The sequence below is a fragment of the Petromyzon marinus genome, unplaced genomic scaffold (genome assembly GCF_048934315.1).
Source record: "Petromyzon marinus isolate PM22_M1 ecotype Great Lakes invasive population unplaced genomic scaffold, UKy_Petmar_22M1.pri1.0 PM_Scaffold_176, whole genome shotgun sequence".
NCBI classification, from domain to species: domain Eukaryota; kingdom Metazoa; phylum Chordata; class Hyperoartia; order Petromyzontiformes; family Petromyzontidae; genus Petromyzon; species Petromyzon marinus.
In genome coordinates this window covers 141,787-156,193 of record NW_027423142.1, presented here as the reverse complement: position 1 = coordinate 156,193, position 14,407 = coordinate 141,787, and positions in this window count along the sequence as shown.

The window sequence follows — 14,407 nt, the reverse complement described above, 5'->3', positions numbered from 1 at the left end:
CCATAGCCTCATCACTACACATAGACCCATAGACCCATTACTACACAGAGACCCATAGACTCACCACTACACAGAGACCCGTAGACTCAACACTACTCAGAGACCCATAGACTCATCACTGCACAGAGACCCATAGACTCACCACTACACAGAGAACCATAGACTCCTCACTACAAAGAGCAATCTGGTGTAGGCCAAACAGCTTCAAAGGCGATGCCTATAACATCATCATTATTATTGATTTGAAGCTTTCGTGACTGCATGAATCCATACTCTTTGATTCCTTCGGTAAAGTCACGTAGGTAGGAAAATATTTAATTCATTTTATACCTATGTAACTTTACCGAAAGGACCGAAGATTATTGCATTATCACTGTTGCCAGAGCCACCGTGAGTTTGAATGTTCACCACAAGTGTAGAGATGGTAGCTGCTCGCTTTTCCATAACCTGCAGTGCCGCTATGTATCAGGGGGCGATGCAGCGTTACCTCGCTGGGACAGACGTCCAGCGGGGTCAGATAAGGTGAAGAGGATCCAAACCAACGGATTGGGAAGGACCAATCAGGGGGTTCCACGTGGAAGCATGGGATTGGACAGAGCCAGCCACAAACCGGTAATAAAAGGACGAGCGCTGGAAGCGCGAGCTCAGTCCTCCCCCCACACGAAGACCGAAAGCCCCGGGCTGAAAATAGTCAGGACCCTGGTCCCAGCCTTCCAGCCCCTTCTAAGGGCTAAGTCTCAGTGTGAACAGTGGTCGGGGTCCCACGTAGCCAGCGGTGGGTCAGCATAGGTCCTGGATAGTCAGGACCCTGGGTCCAAGCCTTCCAGCTCTTTCTAAGCGCTAAGGCACAGCGTGAACAGTGGTCGGGGTCCCACCTAGCCAGCCGTGGGTCAGCATAGGTCCTGGATAGTCAGGACCCTGGGTCCTAGCCTTCCAGCCACTTTCTAAGCGCTAAGGCTCAGCGTGACCGGTGGTCGGGGTCCCACCTAGCCAGCGGTGGGTCAGCATACGTCCTGGATAGTCAGGACCCTGGGTCCTAGCCTTCCAGCCCCTTTTTAAGCGCTAAGACTCAGCGTGACCAGTGGTCTGGGTCCCACCTAGCCAGCCGTGGGTCAGCATAGGTCCTGGATAGTCAGGACCCTGGTCCAAGCCTTCCAGCCCCTTTGTAAGGGCTAAGGCTCAGCGTGACCAGTGGTCAGGGTCCCACGTAGCCAGCGGTGGGTCAGCATAGGTCCTGGATAGTCAGGACCCTGGTCCCAGCCTTCCAGCTCTTTCTAAGCGCTACGGCTCAGCGTGACCAGTGGTCGGGGTCCCACCTAGCCAACGGTGGGTCAGCATAGGTCCTGGACAGTCAGGACTCTGGGTCCAAGCCTTCCAGCCACTTTCTAAGGGCTAAGGCTCAGCGTGACCAGTGGTCGGGAACTCACCTAGCCAGCCGTGGGTCAGCATAGGTCCTGGATAGTCAGGACCCTGGACCAAGCCTTCCATCCCCCTTTATAAGGGCTAAGGCTCAGCGTGACCAGTGGTCGGGGTCCCACCTAGCCAGCCGTGGGTCAGCATAGGTCGTGGATAGTCAGGACCCTGGACCAAGCCTTCCAGCTCTTTCTAAGCGCTAAGGCTCAGCGTGACCAGTGGTCGGGGTCCCACCTAGCCAGCGGTGGGTCAGCATAGGTCCTGGATAGTCAGGACCCAGGGTCTCAGCCTTCCAGCCACTTTCTACGGGCTAAGGCTCAGCGTGACCAGTGGTCGGGGTCCCACCTAGCCAGCGGTGGGTCAGCATAGGTTCTGGATAGTCAGGACCCAGGGTCTCAGCCTTCCAGCCCCCTTCTAAGGGCTAAGGCTCAGCGTGAACAGTGGTCGGGGTCCCACCTAGCCAGCGGTGGGTCTCGCTAGCCTCCCCTAGGTTCCAGCCGGACGACGCTGAGGTTAGCGGGCGACTCATGAGTTTCAAGTTTCAAGTTTCATTCATTAGGTACAGCCCTGTGAGCCATGCGGCTCTTGTGTCGAGTGCAACCGTAACAAACAAAAATTTGAACAGAGAAACATCTTAAAGCGACGGCGCGCGACAGAAACATCCTGGGATAAACCGGCAAATATAAAACACACACACGACAAAAAAACCTTATTAAAACGCCGCGTGCAAAAATCCACGTGGTGCAAGCCAACAACAACCATAAGACAATAAAGTGTTAAAGCTTTCGTGACTGCATAAAATTACTCATTGGTTTTTTTCGGTAAAGTCACGTATGTAGAAATACATTAAAATTATATTAAAACGTCGTGATTGCTTTTTTGTTTTAACATAATTTTAATGTATTTCTACATACGTTACTTTACCGAAAAAAAAAAGCAATGAGTAGCCATAAGACAATTTAGATTAACCGCCAACATAAAGCTATGAAAACAATTTAACAACAGCAATCGTAGCGACTGCGATTTTAAATTTAACAATAAACGAGATATATATAAAACACGTGTGACAAAAACCTGCAGCCATAGCTAGCAGCACGACACTCCCGGTGTCTGATGTTTGAACGAGTCAGCAGCAGCAGAGTGGTCCCGCCAAGTCCGTAGGCCACACCTCCTCAACTGCTCTAGAGGAGTTGTACAACCCCTAGCTGTCACTGCTTATTCAGTGGCCTTAAATTATGGCTCTAGATTTTGGTGTTATAATTTATTTACGTAAGTTTATTGTTAAAAAAATTCGGTCGCAGTCCCTACGATCAGTGTTACAATGCATTTATGGCTTTTATTTTTGGTGATTTCGAAAACGTTTTTTGGGGGGGGGGGGGTTTGGCCATGTTTTTGTTTATTGTAGTACGGAGTTAGACTGGTGGCCTTAATCTTAGTTTTCTTGTGGTTGTTGTTGTTGTTATTTTGACTTGCATCCCACTGGGATTTTTAGCACACAGCGTTGGTGTACGGTGCTATTTCAGGAATATTTTGATGTTTTTTTCCTGGATTTTCTGTTTGCACAGTCAACACGTAGTCACTTTAAGATGTTTTTTCTTGTTCGTGTTTTAGTTTGTTGTGGTTGCACCCGATTCAAGAGCCGAATGGCCCACAGGGCTATACCAACATAAATGAAACTATGGAAACTAAACTATGGAACTATCCTTAGGCATCGGCTAATGGGACCGTATACCCCATTGTGTGTGTGTGTGTTAGGGACTGTGCAGAAGGGAATGTAATAAACAGTGCGTGCTTCTATTTAAAGCTTTCGTGACTGCAAGGATTCATCTTCTTTGGTTCTTTCGGTAAAGTCACCACCCACGTAGAATGAGAATAAAAATAATAAAATAACACGATAAAATTCTCACGACGTTTCGGCCACAAACGTCCGCTTGCTTTGTGGCCGAAACGTCGTGAGAATTTTATCGTGTTATTTTATTATTTTATTCTCATTCTCTACGTGACCTTACCGAGAGAACCAAAGGATATCACTCTAAGATGTTTTTTTCTTGTTCATGTTTTAGTTTTTTTTTGTTTGAAGCGGTCGCATCCGATTCAAGAGCCGAGTGGCTCACAGGGCTATACCAACATAAATGAAACAACTATGAAATTAAACTATGCTGTGAACGAAGATGCGTAGGCGGGGGTAGGGCAAGTCACTGCCTTAGGGGCCGTCCATAAATGACGTCACGCACCTAGGGGAGGGGGAAGAGGGGAGGGGGCGGGGTCAGACATTGGTGACGATTTGTGACGAGGAGGAGGTGGTGGGGGGGAGGTTTGAGAAATGTGACGTCACATCAAAATTGCGCAACTTTATAAATAAATATGGACAACACGTTCCACTTAAATTTCGACTCAAAGCTTTCGTGACTGCAAGGATTCATCTGCTTTGGTTCTTTCGGTAAAGTCACCACCCACGTAGAATGAGAATAAAAATAATAAAAATAACACGTTAAAATTCTCACGACGTTTCGGCCACAACTCAAGAGTACGGCCGCTTGCGTTTGTGACCGAAACGTCGTGAGAATTTTATCGTGTTATTTTATTTATTTTATTCTCATTCTCTACGTGGTGGTGACTTTACCGAATGAATCGAAGAAGTGCGTGCTTCACAAAGAAGTTTATATATATAAATATATATATAATATATATTATATAACACTACACCAGCGCCGTGCGTGCGTGTGTCTGTGTGTGGTTGATGCAGACGCTTGCTGATGACCTCACAATGAGGTTCCCGTTGTGGCGTTTGAACATCTTCAACGCAAACTTCAAGAGAAAGGGGGCGCCCATAAATGGCGTCACGCACCTAGGGGGATTGGGGTTGGGGTGGGGGGGGGGTGAGACATTTGTGACGATTGGTGACGAGTTGGTGGTGGGTGTTTTGAGAAATGTGACGTCACATCAGAACGCGCAACTTGAAATAAATGTAGACAACACGCTCCGCTTGATTAAATTGACTTTTTGATAAATGTTTTCTACCCACAACATCAGAGTGCAGCGCCACATTAAGTACGCGCTGCAATGGCTAACAGTTTAAAGCGATTTGACGCGTGTTTTACTTTTTTTGTGACGTCATATTTGAGGGGGGTGGGGGTGTCTGACTTTTTGTGACTTCGTGTGACGATGGGGGGGGAGGGAGGCGGTCAAAAATCGTGACGTCATTTATGGACGGCCCCAAAGGATAAACCCACCACTTGTTATGTTTTCAACAACATCTACTTGCTCATTGCCCTTGAATAAAGGTGTCAGTTTTTTGTGCCAGATCAAAGGGGTAAAAACCTATTACTATATTTTGTTACTGGCAAAGGAGGTCTCATAATGTAAGCGGCTTACCCCGAGTCCTCAATACTCTGATAGTGCGCTGGTTTTGAGTTGTACGCCTTTTGGCGTCTTCTGGTCCAACACCAGTGGAGACTAAGGGCTCTAAGAAAAGCCATCTCCGGTGTGGACCAATCAAATTCAAGTACAGTGCCAATATCACTATCAGAGTTGTCTTTTTTTGTTTGCATTTTGACTGCTTGTGTTGTGGTTATTGCAAACACGATGCCTTGAATAAAGGTGTCAGTTTTTTTTGTGCCAGTTAAAAGGCTAAAACCTATTACTATAATTCACTGTGTAACAATCAAATATATTCCAATGTCGCGTAAATTTGTTGGTGCCTTGGTTTAGGAGGTGTTATTTTCCAATTGCTTATACCTCAAAACTCCAGAAAGCGATTATTAATCTCCGCAAAACTTTGCTTTTGTGAGCGGGGCAGCGAACGTTTTGAAATGTTCATTTTTTTTGTCAATTTGAAAACGTTGCGTGCATGTGGCGAATAATAGACGTTTTTTTTTAATAAAAAAAATATATACTTTTGAGGCATAAGCAATTGTAAAATGACGCTTACTACCCAGGCGCAAAAATCGTGTTAAGCAGTGGTTCAATTCTCACGGGCACCCCCCTCCCGCCCCAACGTGACCCTCTCCACGGCCGCCTTTGTCTTCCCCGGGGGGGCTAACTGACCACTCGCCCACCGCACCGCCCTAGCTGATCGAGGGGGGGGGGGGTTTAAATAAACATTTTAAAGGCCGCGTCGACCGGATATGCCCCCCCCCCCAAACTTTTAAAACTTCCACTCTTTGTACCCTTGAGTTATTTCGGTAAAGTCACGTAGGTAGAAAATAATAATAATAGATCACGAGGGAAGTGGGGGTGAGTGTGCAGAGAAAGATAGAGAGGGAGGTGGGGGGAGGAGTTGGGGAGAGAGAGGAGAGGGTGGGGAGAGATGGAAGAGTAAGGGGAGAGAGTGGGGTGAGAGTTGGGGAGAGAGTTAGAGAGAGATGGGGAGAGAGTGGGGTGAGAGTTGGGGAGAGGGAGAGAAGGGAAAATGGTCACCCACCAACACCCCCAGCAGTCTGTTAGAGGCTACACGGGGGATCTTTGTCTGTGTATAGGCGCTGCTGCTACTACTAACAGCACTTGCCCCTACAGTCTGTTAGAGGCTACACGGGGGACCTTTGTCTGTGTATAGGTGCTGCTGCTACTACTAACAGCACTTGCCCCTACAGTCTGTTAGAGGCTACACGGGGGATCTTTGTCTGTGTATAGGCACTGCTACTCGTTACTACTAACAGCACTTGCCCCTGCAGTCTGTTAGAGGCTACACGGGGGATCTTTGTCTGTGTACAGGTGCTGCTGCTACTCGCTACTACTAACAGCACTTGCCCCAGCAGTCTGTTAGAGGCTACACGGGGGATCTTTGTCTGTGTATAGGCGCTGCTGCTACTCGCTACTACTAACAGCACTTGCCCCTACAGTCTGTTAGAGGCTACACGGGGGATCTTTGTCTGTGTATAGGTGCTGCTGCTACTACTAACAGCACTTGCCCCTACAGTCTGTTAGAGGCTACACGGGGGATCTTTGTCTGAGTATAGGCGCTGCTGCTACTCGCTACTACTAACAGCACTTGCCCTACAGCCTGTTAGAGGCTACACGGGGGATCTTTGTCTGTGTATAGGTGCTGCTGCTACTACTAACAACACTTGCCCCTACAGTGTGTTAGAGGCTACACGGGGGATCTTTGTCTGTGTATAGGCGCTGCTACTCGCTACTACTAACAGCACTTGCCCCTGCAGTCTGTTAGAGGCTACACGGGGGATCTTTGTCTGTGTATAGGCGCTGCTACTCGCTACTGCTAACAGCACTTGCCCCAACAGTCTGCTAGAGGCTACACGGGGGATCTTTGTCTGTGTAAAGGTGCTGCTACTCGCTACTACTAACAGCACTTGCCCCAGCAGTCTGTTAGAGGCTACACGGGGGATCTTTGTCTGCGTATAGGCGCACTTGCCCCAGCAGTCTGTTAGAGGCTACACGGGGGATCTTTGTCTGTGTATAGGCGCTGCTACTCGCTAACAGCACTTGCCCCAACAGTCTGCTAGAGGCTACACGGGGGATCTTTGTCTGTGTATAGGTGCTGCTGCTACTACTAACAGCACTTGGCCCAGCAGTCTGTTAGAGGCTACACGGGGGATCTTTGTCTGTGTATAGGCGCTGCTACTCGCTACTAACAGTACTTGCCCCAACAGTCTACTAGAGGCTACACGGGGGATCTTTGTCTGTGTATAGGCGCTGCTACTCGCTAACAGCACTTGCCCCTGCAGTCTGTTAGAGGCTACACGGGGGATCATTGTCTGTGTATAGGTGCTGCTGCTACTACTAACAACACTGCCCTTACAGTCTGTTAGAGGCTACACGGGGGATCTTTGTCTGTGTATAGGTGCTGCTGCTACTACTAACAGCACTTGCCCCAGCAGTCTGTTATAGGCTACACGGGGGATCTTTGTCTGTGTATAGGCGCTGCTACTCGCTGCTACTAACAGCACTTGCCCCTACAGCCTGTTAGAGGCTACACGGGGGATCTTTGTCTGTGTATAGGCGCTGCTACTCGCTGCTACTAACAGCACTTGCCCCTGCAGTCTGTTAGAGGCTACACGGGGGATCTTTGTCTGTGTATAAGTGCTGCTGCTACTCGCTAACAGCACTTGCCCCTGCAGTCCGTTAGCGGCTACAAGGGGGATCTTTGTCTATATATAGGCGCTGCTACTCGTTGCTACTAACAGCACTTGCCCCTACAGCCTGTTAGAGGCTACACGGGGGATCTTTGTCTGTGTATAGGTGCTGCTGCTACTCGCTAACAGCACTTGACCCTGCAGTCTGTTAGAGGCTACACGGGGGATATTTGTGTGTGTATAGGTGCTGCTACACGCTACTACTAACAGCACTTGACCCTGCAGTCTGTTAGAGGCTACACGGGGGATCTTTGTCTGTGTATAGGCGCTGCTGCTACTCGCTACTAATAACAGCACTTGCCCCTGCAGTCTGTTAGAGGCTACACGGGGGATCTTTGTCTATATATAGGCGCTGCTACTCGTTGCTACTAACAGCACTTGCCCCTGCAGTCTGTTAGAGGCTACACGGGGAATCTTTGTCTGTGTATAGGTGCTGCTGCTACTCCCTAACAGCACTTGCCCCTGCAGTCTGTTACAGGCTACACGGGGGATCTTTGTCTGTGTATAGGTGCTGCTGCTACTCGCTAACAGCACTTGACCCTGCAGTCTGTTAGAGGCTACACGGGGGATATTTGTCTGTGTATAGGTGCTGCTACACGCTACTACTAACAGCACTTGACCCTGCAGTCTGTTAGAGGCTACACGGGGGATCTTTGTCTGTGTATATACGCTGCTGCTACTCGCTACTACTAACAGCACTTGCCCCTGCAGTCTGTTAGAGGCTACACGGGGGATCTTTGTCTATATATAGGCGCTGCTACTCGTTGCTACTAACAGCACTTGCCCCTGCAGTCTGTTAGAGGCTACACGGGGAATCTTTTTCTGTGTATAGGTGCTGCTGCTACTCGCTAACAGCACTTGCCCCTGCAGTCTGTTAGAGGCTATACGGGGGATCTTTGTCTGTGTATAAGTGCTGCTACTCGCTACTACTATCAGCACTTGCCCCTACAGTCTGTTAGAGGCTACACGGGGGATCTTTGTCTGTGTATAAGTGCTGCTGCTACTCGCTAACATCACTTGCCCCTGCACTCCGTTAGAGGCTACACGGGGGATGTTTGTCTGTGTATAGGTGCTGCTACATGCTACTACTAACAGCACTTGCCCCTGCAGTCTGTTAGAGGCTACACGGGGGATCTTTGTCTGTGTATAGGCGCTGCTACTCGCTGCTACTAACAGCACTTGCCCCTACAGCCTGTTAGAGGCTACACGGGGGATCTTTGTCTGTGTATAGGCGCTGCTGCTACTCGCCACTACTACTACTGTAGTGGGTTCCAGGACACGGAGACGGCGGAGTAGAAGCAGCACTCTTTATTTAAACCTTAGCAAGGGTTACACTAGAAAAGGGGTAGCGGTCCCTCCACCCGTACAACTCAGGAACACACACACCCACACCCAGGGCTCTCTAAAGCCTAAGCTCTAGGCTCCCAGTCCCTCCGGGTAGGGCTCTAAGGGAGGCCATCAGATCATCTGGCCCTGGTTAGGGCACAAATCTCGGCACACCTCGCCGACCGGACAGGCCCTTAGAAGAAGGACTCCTGGGGCGCTGGGGCCTCTGGGGCCTCTGGGGGCTCTGGGGCCGCGCCACTGGCTTGCTGTACCGGCCCTGCGAAGGGCAGCGGTCACAGGAGTCCCAGGGTCTATCCTAGCTGGCCTTCTTTCTTCACCGGTTGCTTCAGCCTCGGGGCCCAACGCTCTGCCCCGAGCTCCCTGGCTCCCTGGCTCCCTCCCCCACCCCCCCGTGCACTTTATACCCACAGTGGGGTGTGGAGCCTTAGCGGACGTTGTTGTAGCCACCAAGGTGTTGGGGTGAACCACAACCTACCCGTGCCATGTGTTCACTCCCCCCCATAGCACCCCTACACTACTAACAGCACTTGCCCCAACAGTCTGTTAGAGGCTGGTGGTAGCGAGTAGCAGCGCCTATACACGGACAAAGATCCCCCGTGTAGCCTCTAGCAGACTGCTGGGGCAAGTGCGCCTATACACAGACAAAGATCCCCCGTGTAGCCTCTAGCAGACTGCAGGGGCAAGTGCTGTTAGCGAGTAGCAGCAGCACCTATACACAGACAAAGATCCCCCGTGTAGCCTCTAACAGGCTGTAGGGGCAAGTGCTGTTAGTAGTAGCGAGTAGCAGCGCCTATACACAGACAAAGATCCCCCGTGTAGCCTCTATCAGGCTGAAGGGGCAAGTGCTGTTAGCGAGTAGCAGCACCTATACACAGACAAAGATCCCCGTGTAGCCTCTAGCAGACTGCAGGGGCAAGTGCTGTTAGCGAGTAGCAGCAGCACCTATACACAGACAAAGATCCCCCGTGTAGCCTCTAACAGGGCTGTAGGGGGTGTTGGTGGGTGGACACTCTCCCCGCTCTCCCCTCTCTCCCCTCTCTCTCCTCTCTCTCCCCCTACTCTCTGTTTTACGATCAGAGGAAACAAGAAGATACTCGGTGTAGTCGGCACTTTGCTCCGTTCATCATTTCGTTTTTTTGTGTTTTTTTAATGCTTTGCTTTATGTAACACCCCCTCCCCCCCTTTTAAATGAAAGATCCAACAATTATTATTTTTTCTCCCTGTGTGTCTCTCTCTCCATGTCTCTCTCTCCCCATGTCTCTCTCTCTCTCCCCGTGTCTCTCTCCCCGTGTCTCTCTCTCCCCGTGTCTCTCTCTCCGTGTATCTCTCTCCGTGTATCTCTCACTCCCCGTGTCTCTCTCTCCGTGTCACTCTTACTCTCCGTGTCTCTCTCTCCGTGTCTCTCTCTCCCAGTGTCTCTCTCTCCGTATCACTCTCTCCCCTTGTCTCTCTCTCCGTGTCTCTCTCTCCCCGTGTCTCTCTCTCCCCGTGTCTCTCTCTCCCCGTCTCTATCTCCCCGTGTCTCTCTCTCCCCATGTCCCTCTATCCCCGTGTCTCTCTCTCCCCGTGTCTCTCTCTCCCCGTGTCTCTCTCCCCGTGTCTCTATCTCCCCGTGTCCCTCTCTCCCAGTGTCTCTCCCCGTGTCTCTCTCTCCCCGTGTCTCTATCTCTCCGTGTCTCTCTCTCCCCGTGGCTCTCTCTCCCCGTGTCCCTCTCTCCCCGTGTCTCTCTCTCCCCGTGTCTCTCTCTCTCCCCATGTCTCTCTCTCTCTCCCCGTGTCTCTCTCTCCCCGTGTCTCTCTCCCCGTGTCTCTCTCTCCCCGTGTCTCTCTCTCTCCCCGTGTCTCTCTCTCCCCGTGTCTCTCTCTCCCCGTGTCTCTCTCCCCGTGTCTCTCTCTCCCCATGTCCCTCTCTCCCCGTGTCTCTCTCTCCCCGTGTCTCTCTCTCTCCGTGTCACTCTCACTCCCGTGTCTCTCTCCCCCCTTGTCTCTCTCTTCCCGTGTCTCTCTCTCCCCGTGTCTCTCTCTCCCCGTGTCTCTCTCTCCCCGTGTCCCTCTCTCCCCGTGTCTCTCTCTCTCCCCGTGTCTCTCTCTCCCCGTGTCTCTCTCTCTCTCTCCCCCCGTGTCTCTCTCTCCCCGTGTCTCTCTCTCTCTCTCTCCCCGTGTCTCTCTCTCCCCGTGTCTCTCTCTCTCTCCCCGTGTCTCTCTCTCCCCGTGTCTCTCTCTCCCCGTGTCTCTCTCTGTGTCTCTCTCTCTCTCCCGTGTCTCTCTCTCTCCCCGTGTCTCTCTCTCCCCGTGTCTCTCTCTCCCCGTGTCTCTCTCTCTCCCCGTGTCTCTCTCTCCCCGTGTCCCTCTCTCCCCATGTCTCTCTCCCCGTGTCTCTCTCTCCCCGTGTCTCTCTCTCTCCCCGTGTCTCTCTCTCTCCCCGTGTTTCTCTCTCTCCCCGTGTCTCTCTCTCCCCGTGTCTCTCTCTCCCCGTGTCTCTCTCTCCCGTGTGTCTCTCTCCCCGTGTCTCTCTCTCCCCGTGTCTCTCTCTCTCCCCGTGTCTCTCTCTCCCCGTGTCTCTCTCTCCCCGTGTCTCTCTCTCCCCGTGTCTCTCTCTCTCCCCGTGTTTCTCTCTCTCCCCGTGTCTCTCTCTCCCCGTGTCTCTCTCTCCCCGTGTCTCTCTCTCCCCGTGTGTCTCTCTCCCCGTGTCTCTCTCTCCCCGTGTCTCTCTCTCTCCCCGTGTCTCTCTCTCCCCGTGTCTCTCTCTCCCCGTGTCTCTCTCTCTCCCCGTGTCTCTCTCTCCCCGTGTCTCTCTCTCTCCCCGTGTCTCTCTCTCCCCGTGTCTCTCTCTCCCCGTGTCTCTCTCTCCCCGTGTCTCTCTCTCCCCGTGTCTCTCTTTTTTTTACAATCAGAGTAAACAAGAAGATGCTCGGTGTAGTCGGCACTTTGCTCCGTTCATCATTTCGTTTTTTTAATTTCTTGCTTTATGTAACACCCCCCCCCCCCCCTTTTAAATGAAAGACCCAACACAAAAAAAATTCTCTCTCCCCGTGTCTCTCTCTCCGTGTATCTCTTTCTCCCCACTCTCCCCACTCTCCCCCCACTCTCCCCTCTCTCCCCCACTCTCCCCCACTCTCCCCCACTCTCCCCCCACTCTCTCCCCACTCTCTCCCTCTCTCTCCTCTCTCCGCACTCTCCCCCGACTCTCTCCCCACTCTCCCCACTCTCTCCAATCTCCCCCCACTCTCTGTCCCCCTCTCTCCCCACTCTCCCCACTCTCTCCCCACTCTCCCCTCACTCTCTCCCCACTCTCTCTGCACTCTCCCCTATCTCTCTGCACTCTCCCCCCACTCTCTCCCCACTCTCCCCTCTCTCTCTGCACTCTCCCCCCTCTCTCTCCCCACTCTCCCCTCTCTCTCTCTGCCTCCCACTCTCTCCCCACTCTCCCCCCACTCTCTCCCACTCTCTCCCCACTCTCTAGAAAATCTCTCCCCACTCTCCCCTCTCTCTCTCTGCACTCTCCCCCCCACTCTCTCCCCACTATCCCAACTCTCCCCCCACTCTCTCCCCACTCTCCCCTCTCTCTCTCTCCCCACTCTCCCCCACTCTCTCCCCACTCTCTCCCCAATCTCTCCCCACTCTCCCTTCTCTCTCTGCACTCGCCCCCACTCTCTCCCCACTCTTTCCCCACTCTCCCCCCACTCTCCCCTATCTCTCCCCACTCTCCCCCCACTCTCTCCCCACTCTCTCCCCAATCTCTCCCCACTCTCCCTTCTCTCTCGCACTCTCCCCCACTCTCTCCCCACTCTCCCCCCACTCTCTCTCTACTCTCCCCCCACTCTCTCCCCACTCTCACCTCTCTCTCTCTCCCACTCTCTCCCCACTCTCTCTCCACTCTCCTCCAACTCTCCCTATCTCTCCCCACTCTCCCCACTCTCTCTCTCCCCACTCTCTCTCTCTCCCCACTCTCTCCCCACTCTCCCCTCTCTCTCTCTCTCTCTCCCCACTCTCTCCCCACTCTCTCCCCACTCTCTCCCCAGACTCCCCCCACTCTCCCCTATCTCTCCCCACTCTCCCCCCACTCTCTCCTCACTCTCCCCCCACACTCTCTCCACTCTCACCTCTCTCTCTCTCTCCCCACTCTCTCCCCACCTCCCCCCACTCTCCCCCACTCCCCCTATCTCTCCCCACTCTCCCCACTCTCTCCTCCCCACTCTCTCCCCACTCTCTCCCCACTCTCCCCCTCTCTCTCCCCACTCTCTCCCCACTCTCCCCACTCTCCCCCACTCTCTCCCCTCTCTCCCCCCCACTCTCTCTCTCTCTCCCCCCACTCTCCCCCCACTCTCCCCTCTCTCTCTCTCCCACTCTCTCCCCACTCTCCCCTCTCTCTCTCTCTCTGCACTCTCCCCCCACTCTCTCCCCTATCTCTCCCCACTCTCCCCCCACCCTCTCCCCACTCTCCCCCACTCTCTCCCCACTCTCCCCTCTCTCTCTCTCCCCACTCTCTCCCCACTCTCTCCCCACTCTCCCCCCACTCTCCCCTATCTCTCCCCACTCTCCCCCCACTCTCTCCCCACTCTCCCCCACTCTCTCCCCACTCTCACCTCTCTCTCCCCACTCTCTCCCCACTCTCCCCCACTCTCCCCTATCTCTCCCCACTCTCTCCCCACTCTCTCTCTCCCCTCTCTCTCTCTCCCCACTCTCTCCCCACTTTCCCCTCTCTCTCTCTCCCCACTCTATCCCCACTCTCTCCGCACTCTCCCCACTCTCCCCCCACTCTCTCCCCACTCTCTCCCCACTCTCTCCCCACTCTCCCCCACTCTCCCCTATCTCTCCCACTCTCCCCACTCTATCCCCACTCTCTCTCTCCCCACTCTCTCCCCACTCTCCCCTCTCTCTCTCCCCCCACTCTCCCCACTCCCCCCACTCTCCCCACTCTCTCTCTCCCCACTCTCTCTCTCCCCACTCTCTCTCTCTCCCCACTCTCTCCCCACTCTCCCCTCTCTCTCTCTCCCCACTCTCTCCCCACTCTCTCCCCACTCTCCCCCACTCTCTCCCCACTCTCTCTCTCCCCACTCTCTCTCCCCCCACTCTCTCCCCACTCTCTCCACACTCTCTCCCCCCACTCTCCCTCTCTCCCTCTCTCCCCACTCTCCCCCACTCTCCCCCCACTCTCCCCTCTCTCTCTCTCCCCACTCTCTCCCCACTCTCCCCCCACTCTCTCTCTCTCCCCACTCTCTCCCCACTCTCTCCCCACTCTCCCCCCACTCTCCCCCCACTCTCTCCACACTCTCTCCTCTCTCTCTCCCCACTCTCTCCCCACTCTCCCCCCACTGTCCCCCCACTCTCTCCCCACTCTCCTCACTCTCCCCTCTCTCTGCACACAGCTAATGATGAGCTCTCTCTCTCTCTGCGAGTCTCGCTGATGAACGACTTTCTGCGCTAATTTAATTAAAAGGGCCGCTGGTGGAACACAATTGCCCTGCAGAGTCTCTACCCCCACCCGCAATTCCACCACATCCCATCCAATCACTTTGAGTACAGCCTAACAACATCAGCAGCAGCAGTAGTAG